This window comes from Lepeophtheirus salmonis, chromosome 4 (assembly GCF_016086655.4).
Source record: "Lepeophtheirus salmonis chromosome 4, UVic_Lsal_1.4, whole genome shotgun sequence".
Taxonomy (NCBI): Eukaryota; Metazoa; Arthropoda; class Copepoda; order Siphonostomatoida; family Caligidae; genus Lepeophtheirus; species Lepeophtheirus salmonis.
The window spans coordinates 619131-634718 of NC_052134.2; the positions used below are offsets into that span (position 1 = coordinate 619131).

Here is a 15588-nt window from a genome sequence, read left to right on the forward strand (position 1 = left end):
AAATCTATTGTGTTCTTAAATTGTTAAATGTTGAATGAAATTGCATGCCGTATTTTTATTTTATTTTATAAATTCAATTTTTAATTATGTCTCAATTATATTTCACATAAAATATTTCACTTCCTTTTTGTATCCAAAACTTAACCTATTTCAAAACAAAAAGTATTTCCATGTTAGTCTTTTAATTTCCAATATTTATAGTATTATGGACAAGTAAATTTTTTATAAGTATAATACTCTATTTTTACTAGCTCGGTTGGCTAGTGGCTAACTTTAATGACTGTCAACCCCTGATTATAGGGGAATGCTCTATAAAAACTTTTGAAAGATTGCTAATTCCTCAAAAATTGTAATTACTTACAAATTTCTTTATTTTTACAAATTTTAGGACAAAGTTCCATTTTGTTAAAAATTAAACAATTTTGAAATATTAAGAGCGATTTCCATGCTTTTTTATGGACATAGAAATAATTGATCTAGTAACTTGAATTTTGGGTATTACATAGGTGTTGACCCCGCTAAGAATCGTGTATATTCATTTTTTGTTGTAAATGGTATTTCATGGTTTTTTTGGTATGTTCCCAAAATAGAAACGTTGGGACGTTCAAGGTATAAAAAATAGTCAAATTCAAGCATAACTTTATTTTCACTCCTGATAAGCACACAATACAACTGACATGTATATATGATAACTAGGTAAGAAAAAAAAAAATTATACATATATTTCCATTTACAATTATTACATAATTTGGTTGAACATCAATTTCTACTATCTTTACTTCTGTTCATGATATTTTGAACTGCATCTTTTGTGAAGTTCTTTTACACATTTTTGCAATTCAGTCTTGTGTTTTTTGACACATCACGCATCTTCCTTGTTTACATTTCATTGGGAAATGGTTGACCCCATCATATTTTACGGCCACGCTAGGTGGAGCAGTTGGTCCTCCTTGGTGCTTTTGATATTTTCCGACTTCACTAATGCTCTTGCAATTTCTCTCCTAAATTGCAAATGAGTTGTGTTTGTTTTGTTCAGTTCAAGTTCACCAAAAAAAAAAAAATCATTTTTTCTCCATCTTTTAGTAATTGTATTCGTAACATCTTCATTTCCATGTTCTGCATTGTTTTCCTCTTCTGTTTCTTCTCCATGCATATAAATTTCACAAGCAATTTCATCAGGCATGTAATCGTTATCAAGAATATTATAATCACCCTCTTCATCACTGTCGTTACCTGAATTTTAGTATACACATTAGTATTGACTGTGGTAATTTTGGCCTCAAATGTAACTATAATGTAAAATAACAATTTCAAAGTAATTATGCTAGTTCAGGAGGAAGTACAACTATATGCAAATCATCACCACCATTCTCTTCAATTAAATCTCTTGCTGTTGCTAAAAATTGTAATCTCGATTTTCATAAAAAGATTTAATGTATATCACTGACAGATGTTGTCTCTATGAGGTCATTTACTATATTAACAACTCTAATTACTGCAAGCCAACGAAAGTAACGAAAATGGAGACGTGTTGAAAAAGAAAATTCCCTTTGTTCTAATTTATTATTTATCTTTCAGTACTATAAATGTCCAACGTTCCCAATTTGGGAACAACAGATTCATAAGCTATTTTTAACAAGTTTCAAATTTATAAATCATTAAATATTTTGGGAAATGCTCTAGTGTATACTTATTTAAAAAATGTATAAGTAAATTTGATATTTATAACTTTTTACTACTCAAAAATAGTAGATAATATTTTAATTTTACAGTCATCTTCATGCAATTATAGCAACACTATAATATATATTTTTAAATTATTTGGTAATATTGATGTATTTTCTAAGTATTTATAAATCAATTTGATAAAATCATTATTATTTTCGAACCAATGATGAAAAAAGAAATAGCCTTATGTTCCAAAAATGGGAACGTTGGACTCTTAAGGGTTAACCCTTAAGAGACTCATAAATAATAATTAATTTCTTAAATGATGCAAAATAAAAAAGGAAATTGACAAAATTTGTACTATGTACAGCTTTCGGCTATTTTTTTAACAACGAACTCCGACCGCTTGCAACAAAATAGAACGTTGTTTGTTGTTTTGGAGGCTAGCCAGATATGTTTGGCGTAAGCTTAGTAAATGGCATTGAGCTACAAAGTAATTATTGCACAATTGCAGAAAAGTCAGAGTGTTTTTGTTGTAATCCACATTAGGCAAGACAATGACGAGATTCCAAATTTTTTAACTCTGTCTGGAGAGTCAAAAAGAAACTGAAGGAGTCCTGTTTTTGTTTCTGAGATGGAGTCGAGGCTGTTATTGACGCAAAAGACGATTATATTTAATAATTTAAAAAATATATATAGGTTCAATTTGTCATGGTTTTTTTAAATTAAAATTGAATAATTAGTTTAGAAGAAAATCCATTTAAAAAAATCTTACTAGTTCTTAAATAAAGATAACACCTTCTTTGTCATAAAAATAGAAATGTAGCTGTGAATTTTTTTCTACCAATTATTAATTTTAAGTAGATAAATACATCGCTTCATTTTCATTCTATTTTTATAAACACCAAAGAAAAATGAATTCTGTATACCCTTGATTATTTCTAGTCTAAGATAAGATAAATAAATAGTTATAAGGTATAAGATGTAGAAAAATGTTGAAGTATAATTATTTCAACAACATAGTTAGGTATATACATAACAAAGGACTGTTTCATATCAATGTACCATTATTACATAAACCGTGTTTTTTTATATTAAAGTTTATTTATTTTTTTATATTTATAATATTTTTTGTTCTTCTCCGGAAAAAAAAAAATATTATGAAGTGTAAAAAATGTAAAAAACATCATAATCCTACTTGGAATTTTTTCGTTATAAGGAAAATAAGTTAGGCTTTCATGATAACGGCGTAAAAATTGTTTATTTAAAACTAATGGAGCCTCTTATAAATATAAAACTCCAATAAGGAAAGTAGAATAATATTAAAAGAGCTTAAATGCTTTACCAATATTCATTAGTATACTTAGGTAGATATACTCACATTAAGGACAATTTAGATGGAACCTACACACATAAATATTTACTCAGTAAGAGTGTGGAAGGAAATTAACAAACACAGTCTTATTTCTTATTTTTATGGCTAGAAATGTTAAAAAAAACATATCATAATAATCATCAACACTATGCTAATAAAGTCCGTAGATCTTTATGTTGAATTATTAAAAATCTTTATTGAATTAGATAAATAGTTAGTAACATATATGCCCAAATAGCAGTTGAAGCAACATCTGTGTATAAAAATTGTATAGACTTGAAAAATATGAAACCCTAAATACTTTCAATGCAAATATAGCACATTCTACCTACACCAGGCCACTACATTATACATTTTTAAACACCACGGATTTTAAATAACACGGGATTTGTAATTATTCTAAATTCCCATATTGTGTTATTATTATTTATTTTTTTAGTTTCGACTTGTGACTTAAAAAAGCCCAATATTGCCGACTCATAATAAAATATTATGATAGAATATGATAAAAAAGTATGATAAAATCTATTGAAAAAATATGATACAAGTAAATGATATAATGTGGTAAGGAATTAAGGTAGATGTGGGTTATTTTTTAAAAGTCTCTTAAAACAGTAAAGTGACAACGTTCATCTCACCATTTTGGGTAGGCCGTTTCATATCCGTATACCTCGATTAAAAAAGCTATATTAGGGGTAATTAGTGATTGCCGATGGCTGAACTAAGTAAAAATCAGAAGATGACCTAGTGTTGTACACCTTACTACATACTTGGGGCTTGATATTAAAATTTGTCGGTCCAGTAATAACTTTTAACATCATAAACACATCCTGAAGTTTCCTTCTCTTTTCAAGCAACAACAGTCAGACTAGATGTAAGCCAACCTCATAGGATTTATCGCTGCATACCATACTTATAAAGCATTTCTGTACCTTTTCAAGGGATTTGGTTTCCTTTCTATACATTGGATTCCACAACTGCGAAGTATAGTTTAAAATAGGCGTAACATATGCTTAATAAAGCTTCTTCATCAGCTTCATATTTAAGGTTTGAAAACTCCAGTTTATAAACCCAAGCACTCTGTTTGCTTTTTTCAATTTTTGTAAATGTGAGTGGTGAATTTTATATTAGAAGATGTCAGCACTCCAAGATCCTTAAAACACCCACATTTTTCATCCCTCCGAGATAAATTTTTTTATTGTAATAATAAATTATGATAACTATATATTGGTTCAATCAAGAATTGTTGAAGTGGTTGATGTATATTTATAAATAAAATTGAGTTTGGGTGTGTGCCCTTTATAGGTACCCACACCGTTGGATCTAGGAGACAGATTGTTCTCGATAAACCACAAAACATTCATTTTATATTTATTAGTATATAAGTATTTTCTAAATAATTTTCTAATTTTTGGTATCATTTTCAAGTTGTGTTCCCCTTTGGCTCAAACAACCTCTGGTTTCTAGTATATTCATATAACTTAAATGTATAATTTTTCATAAAGGAACAGTTTCCTTTACGAATTTGATTAGATACTTTGCTAGACTAAAAACTTTTGGTGAGCTTATTATAAAAGTTTAATATTGGTTAGGTTCCGATCAATTAAACTTTACAGTATTAAAATGACCGGATTAAAATGCCGTAAATACCCAAATAAGATTAAATTTTACCACTATTTGTTTTGCATACATTACTTTAACTAGATTATGAGGAATAAAATTTATTTATTGTTCCAACCATAATAAAAAGGAAAAAAAGAAAAATAGTAGAAAGGGGTTCTTTGGAAAATAATTTCCCCCTTAGATATGGTTTATAGACGGGGAAACTGGCTGGTTTACGGGTATAGTCAACAATATAACATGTGAACCATAAAAAGTTGTTTTCACTGGGCCTAGTTTTTTCCGGAAACTTTATACCAAGGTCGGGAGAAACAAGGAAAAACTAAAAAAACAACTTAAAGCCTACTAAATCTAACTTCACTGTTATCAATTCAAAAATTTCATAATCTAAAAGAGTTATCTCTATATCTTGCCCTACTTATTTCATTAGAACATATTTGCCAAATTCTTAGGTTTAATCAATATTTTTGTCTTTTGAAAGTAAAAAACAGCGGTCACAATTTTTGGTGAAAATCTGGGCTCCTCAGAATAATGACTAACAATTCGGTAATCTTCATTAAAAAGGCCAGTTGCACCCTGTCCTAGAAACTTATTTTTATTATATTGCAAATGTGCAACAAAACATAAAAAGATGTAGAATTTCATATCTTTTTAATACGTATATAAAAAAAATCATTTGCCATATTTTTTTTTTCAAACAAAAAAAAACAAAAAACTATAAGGTATAAGTTTTTGACCAAAATATGTGATTAATATGTCATTCAATAAGTACATATATGCGTAGGAAAATGTCGATAATATTATAAATATTCTATATGCAAGCTATTTACGCTAAAACTACCAAATTTAGCTACAAAGTCTAACCAGTTACATACTTGTTCAAGGTTAAATTAAAGTCTTATTTTTATACATAGCAAAATAAATAACATATGACATATTTTTGTATTCTAATATTAAAAAAATATATATATTTAGAATATCTCTTATATAACATTAACAAGTTTGACAACCATATATCTAAGTTTAATAAATAATATCACTTGAAAATTTCAAAACTTGTAAACTGATATATTTTTAAATGTATACTGTTTAGAATTATCTAACTTTAAGAGACTGTAACATAAAACTAATTTCTTCCCAATTTTCAAAGAGAAAAACGAATTTTATATATAATCCTGAATACATGAGCAACTGATTTGTTTCCCCAGTGTAGATAAATATATTTAGTTTATTAAAGTGTAGCTAAGTATATGTTGTTTATCAAAATAAAATTTTTATTTTTATATTTAGGCCTTACATTTGCTTTTTAAAATTGTAAATTACTAAAAGTTACATTTTGAGAGGTTGTATCTCCTTATTATTTGGTTTCCATGGAAAAAATTTACATTTTTGAGTATGTTATGTTTGATTAATTATACACAAAATTTTTGACCATAATTCAATGATAAATGATTGTCAAATTGATGTGAAAGCGTCTAGTTAATTTTGCCGCTTTATTTTTATGATCATACATTTAATTTTGATTATTTTGTGAAGGTGGTTCATTTAAACGTTCACACTACCAGAAACTAAAACTTAACGTCTCCAATGACTTTATTTTTAAATTGATTTAATAATAAATTTAACTAAAAACTTTTTCACATAAATTTGACATTCAATCAATAAAATGGCCGTTATCTTGTACCCCTCATTCACAAGGTCCCTAGAAATGTCTCACTGGGTAAAATACGGAATCAAATCCTTATCTCAGCTCTTGGGAATCTTGTTGGAACCTTCATTGGAAATCTGTCCGACTTTGGTACATACAAAATACTCTTACGGGTTCAATTCTTGCAAGTTCGGAGGCCAAGAACTTGGTGGAACGTACAAAATACGGGTGTCCTGTATACGTTGGCTCAAAAGTCATACTTTGTCTTTCGATCTCGAAATTGGAGACGGCGACCGAGGATAGTTGAAATGCAACTCTTGGAACCTTTTAATAAGTAGGAAATAAATTTGGTACGCGAAGTGAAGGAAATAATATAATTAGCTGAGGAATAGAAGACACGAAGTGAAGAGGAAGTATCTCGACTTTTCCGAGTTATTACTTAATTTAATTAACATTTATTTCTTTATTATTAAAAGGTTGCAAGAGTTGAATTTCAACTATACTCTGTCGCTGTCTCCAATTTTGAGATAGTAAGAGAAAGTATGACGTGTAGGCCAACTTATAAAGGATACCCAATAATCCTCTCAGAATCAATAAAATCGAGTGTTCCTTTCCTGTTGTGCCACCCTGTTCCTTCTTCCTATCCGATTAAATATTTGTTTTGAATGATGATGAGGATCAAGTGGAATGTTTTTGAATGCATAACAGTGGTTTAAGTCTTGGTGTTGATCTTCAGGCATTGACTGAAGATAAAAGGTGGCATAACGTGACCCTCGCTTTATATAACGCCAAGAACCAAAACTTGCTGTAGGTGCATGCTTTTCCTAATTCTAGAGAATTTATCAGGACTTCTAACTAAACAATTTGTTTTTTCTCTTGGGCGCCTCCTTAAGGAAGATACACGAATCATATTTTTTTTTCAAGATTGTACAATTTTTTTTACAATCTAATCAACAATTAAAGTTATAAAAACATTTAAAAAAGATCAAAGATGTATACTATTGGCATACCTTAACTTTTTTCTGACTTCTTATGTACGTCAGTTCCCCTGTTCTTTTTCCCTCTCCGCTCCCTGTCTCCTACACACCCATATTCAGTGAGTGCGTATGTACGATTTTAGGGAATAATGGCAACGGAAAAATGTCAAGGAAAAAATTGGGAGTGGAAAAAATGGCAAGATAAAAAAAAGGAGAAGTGTCTAAATGGAAATAATGGCAAAATTCTTTTAACCCATATTTTCCCAACTCCTGAATTTTTTCATTAAGATTTGTAATTTGGTGTATTTTTATGAGTAAATGGTAGATTAAGTTTTAATTTAGTCCAAAAAAATAAATTGAGTTTCCCAGGACCAAATTAATGAGTGTCAGTTTAAACTGACGCTGGTAATAGGAGGGTAGATGTTTTTCTTATTTCATTTCTTTAAGAAATATTAGATTATTTTATGATTGTTTATTTAATATTTTTTTTTATAAAAGAAAAATAAATGTTTTAGAAACTTTTCAATATATAAATATTTATCCTCTGTAATTTTCTACAAATAAGTATATTTAATTTTTTGGATATTTAAACATGATAAACACTACATTGTATGAAAATCCTTAAAACAATCAGGATGACGATCTACATTAGACTTTTCACAAAAATATTTACTAGTCTTAGAGCATTGAACACGTCGTTCTTGATTTCCCCTTGCAATCCAATGGTCTCTTCAATCGTAACAAATATTTATTATTACTTTATGTATGCTTCGTGATGTTGGAAATATAGGAGCTATAGTTTTTTCTGATTGGAATCTTTTAAAATAAACCTCTACAATTTCTCTTCTAAATCCTAAATTATGAAGCCGTTTTTGTCCTTGATTATGAGGTTGTAATTGATAAAGTTGATATGCATTATGGATCGATCTATCGACACAAAAACAGAAAAGTGCCCACCACCATTTTTTGTTTGGAAGATCTATCATGTAATTGCTTATGTTTTGATCCAACCTGTCAATACTACCCATGTGCCTGTTATATACTGAAATGGCATTTGATTGATCAATATAAACTCTTTTCCACCCTTGTGTAACGAGAGGCTCTTTTCATGGGTTCTTTCCCATACAGTGTTGATGCAACTGTCACCACTTTATTATCTTTCCAACGAACAAGAGTAACATTATATTAATTGTCATTGACAACATCGGGATTCCTCTCGAGCCTTTTTTCATTTCATCAATAGCTATCAATGGTGCATTTTCAGGTCTATTAGCTCGAAGTGTACCTTTAGCAGCTATTCCATTTTCTTTCAATAATCTCAAAAGCCTTCGACTAATAAAAAAGTTGTCCATGATAATTTGAATCAGGGACTTTTGGTAATTTAGATACAAGATTCATAATATCTGATCCACCAAGGCCAGTGTCCTTATTATAACTACTATCCTTCCCAGCATAAGGATAAAATTGTACAGCATAACCAAGTGTTGTAGCTGCTGCCCATATTTTGTTACCAGATTTGACAGGTGTGTATTGAATATATTGTTTGCAACTATGGCGCCCATAATAGGGCACCATTGATTCATCAATATTGATATTATTTTTTACATTCAAATCTTCATCATCTGATAACTCATCCAAATATTGAAGAACCTTATCCAAATTCAATTTTTTTCTATTAACACTCATTTTACTTTTTTTGTATCCTGAAAACAGTCGTCTTTTTTCAAACTAAATCTAAACTTAATTCGATAATACGTTACCATACTTATTATTGATAAAGTACTGAAGGATAAACAAGAAAAGTCGAGAGTTAATAATTTGTCATTTCAATTACACAAACACCTAACCTCCTGTTCCCAGCGTCAGTTTAAACTGAAGTTCAAAAATTTGGATTTTTATAGAAATGAAAACTGATATTTTTCTGTCTAATAATGATGGAAGATAGTAAATTAAATTAATTTTTAGCACTATTTATAAAATATATCAACTTACAAGAGTTATGTGGCTGTTGAAACATAGACTAAGGAACAATTCAATAAAGGATTATATAATTAGTAATTTTCAGTTATTTTTTACATTATTTTTTTTTTTAGTAAAAACATACATTCATATATGTTAATAGACTACATCTATAAACTAAATCAATTGATTTTAGAAGAAAGTTGAACATACCACTCATAAAAAAGGCTGTTAGTTTAAACTGACGTCGGGAAGATATGGGTTATACTGATACAGTATCTATTACCAATATAATATATAATAAGAGAAAAGAAAAATAAACAAACACGACAGTGGTTCCAATGGAAGAAGTGCTAATCACTTAATTCTCCATTATTTAGTACAATATCATTAGCCACGATGGACTATTCATATTGGACAGACAAGCATTTACAAAATACTAGGTAAGATCAGTGATTTCCACTTCGTTATGATCCCAGATGTGTCTGAAGAATAGGTGGTTGACTGTGGAGCAACAAACTACTGAGAGGATTCGGTCAGGTAGTCAAAGGTCGAGTGTTGGAGAGTGCGAGGAAAACTGTTAAGCGTCTCTTCATAAACTTTCTTTCTTTCTTTAAGAGAACGAAACAGGCTGCATTACGTAGTCATCTAAAGGACTTGAATTCTCCAAGTTGTTTATCTAAAACTGTGAATTCATACTTCCAATGTATTAAGCCAAGTATGAGACCCCTAAAAAGTGACTTATAGGCTCTTTCAACGAATTTTTAAGTGTATTGTTCTAGTATGATACAATGACATATGAATATATAACTACGTTTGTAATGAATAATAATGGTCTTCAGTGATATTTATCAAAGAATATGAATATTTTAACTCTATATATTTATTCATTTCAATTTAGAATGAGGATACAGCTCCAACTTCATTAACTTGTAAAACAAATATTAATATAAATTACTTTGTCAATGTTTAATTCCATCAATTTATTTATTTATTGAATAAATGTAAATACATATTTAATGACGACAGAAACGGCTATAAAAAAATTTATTCGACCCTCATGTACCTAAATTAATGTTGTTAATTTAGGTATGTATAGTTAGAGCCCACTCTATGGGTAAGTTTCAGCCCCTCAAAGATTTCAGGTGCCTTATATTTCTCTTAACTATATTGTATTTTAAAAGTTTGGCATTTGTGAAACTGTTCTGTCTATTTAACTCAAGTTAACCTTTCAATTACAGAGAAAAACAATCTTTTTTATTTCTTTGATCATGGTCGGTATTAAACCACTTCTAGTGATCATAAATACACTAATATTTTTTCAATGGCTCTTAATTACTTCGTTTTATGAATAAAATATATATTATCAAATTAGTAATTTCAATCGTTATTTTCGACTTATGGATGTTTAAAAAATGCGTAACTTTTAAGTAATTTAGATCTTATTCCTTGGGAAAAAATCAATAAAAAATTAAATAAGTTACATCTATCGATTTGTGATAAAATAAGTATGGTTACTTAGAATTACCAAATCATGAATATGATAAATTAGTTATTATTTTAATGTTGAAACAAATCAAACATACAAACAATTTGATAAATGAAGCGACAAATTTTTAATTTAGAAGTGTTTTTCATATGCTTAGATCGATCATGATAAATTAAAGACAGAAATACTTCCTTGTTCTCTAAGAATTAGTACAATAGAAGGGATTTGAGATACTTTATCCTCAACAGGAGATGCTTGAATTTCAATTTCTACGGGAACTGTGATTATGAGGGAGATTGTTCTCGGGATCACACATTTCGAAATTTGTAGTCGTTATCCCCTTGCACCAAGATGCCCAACGGACACATCTCTACCGTATCTTGGATTTCGTAGCTATTTGTTTTGCACTCTCCAATGGCTCTATCTTTGACTACCTGCCCGAATCTTCTCAATGGTTTGTCGCTCCACAGCCAACAACCTATTCTTCTGACATATTCTGGATCATAACAAGGTGGAAATCGCTGCTCTTGCATAGTATTTTGCAAATGCTTGTCCGTCAATTCCAGAGTCTTGTCCAAATGAATAGTACATCGTGTCTAATGATATTGTAATTAATAACAGAGAATTAAGGGATTATCACTCCTTCCATTGGAACTACTGTCGAGTTTGATTATTTTTCTTATTATATATTACATTGTTGATAGATATTATATTAGTTTAAAAAAATCCTGCTATTTTTTTCCATTTAGACACTTCTCCTTTTTTTTATCTTGCCATTTTTTCCACTGCAATTATTTCCTCGACATTTTTTCTGTTGCCATTTTTTCCTGACACCATAGGTACGTACGTAATGGCTGTGCTGTAAAGCATACCGAGAAGGTAAAAGAAGAAAAAAAACGGACCATCCACTTCAGCTCTAAGTGCTGGCTCATAGTCAAGTACCATAATACATATTAAATAAAAAAATAACTACGAACTATGTTGTTAAAAAAAACTGTATAGATAAATATTAAAAAACAAAAAAATATTCCTGGCCACAACATTCTCGTCGCATTAAAAGAATTAAAGATCTGGCTTTATTAGTGTTAACTAAAACTCGTCAAGAACCACCTCCGCCAATTCTTGGTGAAGGGCAGACACCTCAGAACCAAATATTGTTTTTCAAGTTAATTTTGGAGTTAAATTTTTCTCAGCTGAGAAGAACCAGACAAGATCTTTCATGAGAGTGTTCTGATTGATCTTAACCAAATACCTGGGTCGGTTAACCCTTTTGTCCCTGTTTGACAGGGTTAGAAGCTGTCCTCTAAAAGTACAAAGCTGTCGTACCTTAAGTTTTAACTGATGTTGTTATGTTAATGCTGTCAGGGATTGTATTCATTTATTGCCCTCGATTCTTTTTCATTTTTCTGTTTTTGTTGCTCAACGAAATATGACTTTAGACGATTTTGGCTACTTCCAGATCACAAGGCTTCAAGAAAATCATCATGAGGGGTTCTTCACCATACAATCTGAGACTATTTCTGAATTTTGGAGCAGTGCACCCTACTGTTATTTCAAATCGGGTTGTCTATTTTAACATTTAAATTGCATCAAATACACAAGAGTTAACAAGATTTTTGTTCCTGATTAAAAGAAAACGGGAGAATATTATCCAAAGGAAGCATACTAAGGAATTGACCGGGTTGTAGGGGAATAGAGACGGAAAAATTGCAAATTTTGCAAAGAAATACACTTTAGATTCCTATATTTCTATTAATCCAATTTTTAAAGTTTTTTTAAATTTAAGCCTTATCTACATCCTATAAGAATAATTAGTCAATTCTGAATTATGTACTTGAGGCTGTGTTGAATGATCCTTAGTGTATTTCTACATATTTGTGGGTGCTATAAAGTTATTTGTAAAATAATTAATGAGACTCTTAGGGCCCTTAGTAAACGAAATAGTAACAAAGTAAATTTGGACTAAAATTGTTGTTTACTTTCTTGAATTTATAGTTTTCGTGAAGTGAGAAGCGAAGCACAATCAGCATATTTAATAAATTCATATTCCTAATAATTCAATTGTAAAAAAATGAACTATTATTAACAAAAAGCAGAATCTTACTTTTTGTGCCCCAAAACTAGAAAATATGTTTTCTTTTAACAGAAAAAAAAATGTTATTTTTGACCATAATAAAAAAAAATTGTTGTATAATATGTGATACTACATAAACTAGAATAGTAACATTGCATTTTCCTTATTTTTATTTGCACAAGAGTGAATGTTACCCTTGTTGTTTGTGCAAAGTGATAATTAATATATACCTGTAGTTACATGTGTACAAACACAGTTGAAGAAAAATGAGAACATTACAAAATAATATTGTTACATATCACTCTTCAAATTTTTACGCAGTAGTCTATTTACAAAAATGATTATCACTAGCTTATTCCTTGCAATTGTTTTCAATCTTTGTTTTTCAGAAGAAAAAGTAATGAAAAGATATAATTGAAATCGTGTTTGGATAGATAACTCAATATTTACTTATAACTACAAACCTATATGGATTCATTAGGTAAATAAAAAATTATATTGTATTTTAATATTTGCAAATAAATAGTTCTATGATAATATTTTCAAAAGAAAAATATAAATATTATGTTATTTAACTACAGTAGAAGATTTTTATTGCATCTTTCAACTTTTTATTAAAAAAGTTACTAATAAATATTTGATTGTTAGCAAATTTTGTAACTCTTGGCCCACTAAAATACATAGTATTCAACCTTTAAAATGCAAGAGAGTTTATTGAATGTATTTATAATATCGCCAGGATACATATGGCTCATGTTTACTATTCGTTATATTTTTATTTTAAAGGACGGAAATTATCACAAATTGTCTAAATAAACTAAAACTAATTAGAGGATTACAAATCTATGGGTTAACCAATACAGATCCAAAATAAACAGGATGTAGCCTTCTCATATAAATTTATTTCTATCCGCGTTTCAGCTAATTACTTCTTATTGGAGAAGCTAACTCAAAATAAGCTATTGAATTCGAAATCGTTTGATTTTTTTCATTATAAGTATGAGAGTCTTTATAACTTTACTTATTCTATAGTAGCTCTAAGTCTGTTAAATATGTTTACATTTTACTGGATACATTTTAACTATTGGTGTTATATGCAATGTTGTTCTTTTTTGTTTTTATAATATGTAGAATATAATATTCTAACTCATCAAATAAGAAACATGTGATTACTTTAATGTTAAGAGCTACCAACAAAATCCCAAATTAAGGCTTCCTGGTATAAATATAGGAGGTATGAAAAGTAATCATATTTTTAAAAAAAAGATTATAATACATGCAGTTGTAATTTATTGTTTTTAAGAGTTAAGCAGAATATAAATAAAAAGCAAAAAAAAAAGAAAGACAAATTAAAAAATACAAGGTATATTTTCGTTAAAGTGAGAAAACAAAGTGTACATAGAATTTATTGTGTGAAGTGGAATAAATTGCAAAAAAAAACATATTTATTGTGACAAATAAGCCATAAAAGCTATAATGTAACAAAATGTAATAGGTAATTTTGTTGTAGAACTATCCCTAACTGCCCTCTGGAACCTTTGCCATTGCTGGTATCTTTTGATCTTTAGTCTTTAAGTCGGTTTTTGGTGAAATATCGGACAAGGAAGCAAAATATAACTCCACAAAATCCGCGAACAACGATACAGACAATAGGGAAGGATCCATTGCGCAATAAGGTAGAATTTTACTTTTACGGATACTCCACCAAAAAATCAACTTTACAACTTTTTGATAAAGTACTAAAATATTGATAGTAAAATATATAAACGACTGATTTTTTTGTGTCAAATTATTTACATTTTTAGACAAATACAAGGTATTTAAATCAATTTATGGCTTGAAAATATATTTATAACCCATGTATATTTAGTATACGTTTATCAGTGGCCCCAATACGGGTTTAAATGCCATAATTTTTGGGGGTGAGGTAAGATGAGGATGGACAGCACAAGCATTTTGGCTAATAAAAATCTTTTTCATCCAAAAAATTAGAGTATGTTAGTGGTATTGGCAAGGGTAAAAAACTCTACTTCAATAGTTTGTCGTTTTGTAGGTGTAGAAGGACCTGAATATGTATAAGTCCTTATAAATTAAGTACATTTTCGCATTGATACGTATTATGTATAAGATATGATTGCACTGACTTTGTTTATTATAGCAAAATCGTGGCAATATTTGATTCATTTTTAATTGTAAGTGCAGAACCACAACCATTTAATAATAATTATTTTTTGAATTTTGTATTATAACTCTTTGTACCTGTAAAAGTCATGTGAGAAATGTCTGATAATGAAATTTATACCAGGTTCACAGAATAAATGTAAATATATATGGTAATTTTTGTTGGATAATTGTGAGTGTGAGTTTGAGATATGACTCAAAATAGATGACTTTATTTTTTTCGAAAGTTTCTCCCAAATTTTGGACCAATGACTGTACAGTGGCTTTCCTTTTCCTATAATGCCTCCAACATACATTATTGCAAACCTATAGTATATTTCCTCCTTCTTTACAGTCCAAGTTGGATTATTCAATTTGATCCTGGCTTCAGATAAAGTTATCAACAAATAATGAAAATGTATTTATTATTGTTTCATAATCGAAATTATTTTGGCATAACAAGTAGGACCTGGGGATTCAGTGAGACCATTTTGCGTTTGAAATCGTCCTACAATATCTGATACTTATAAGGAAAATTTAAACCATTGTGTCCCCTTCGGAGCTTTCAAATTTTCTTTATTTGAGTTAGCAATATCATCTATTTCAACATTGGTAGCA

General features: G+C 29.2%; 1 protein-coding gene across 3 annotated transcripts in view; it reads left to right on the forward strand.

The window, feature by feature from the left end:
• The window catches only part of LOC121116226 (cell adhesion molecule 3), a 291744-nt gene that overhangs the window by 61146 nt on the left and 215010 nt on the right, over positions 1-15588 (forward strand). Inside the window, exon 1 of one of the 3 annotated variants that reach the window (XM_071887513.1) lies at positions 13144-13291. The exons of the other annotated variants lie outside the window; for them this stretch is intronic. The gene's annotated coding sequence lies outside the window, so the exon portion shown is untranslated. Of the gene's footprint in view, positions 1-13143; positions 13292-15588 lie in introns of those variants that run through there. 3 annotated transcript variants of the gene reach the window in all.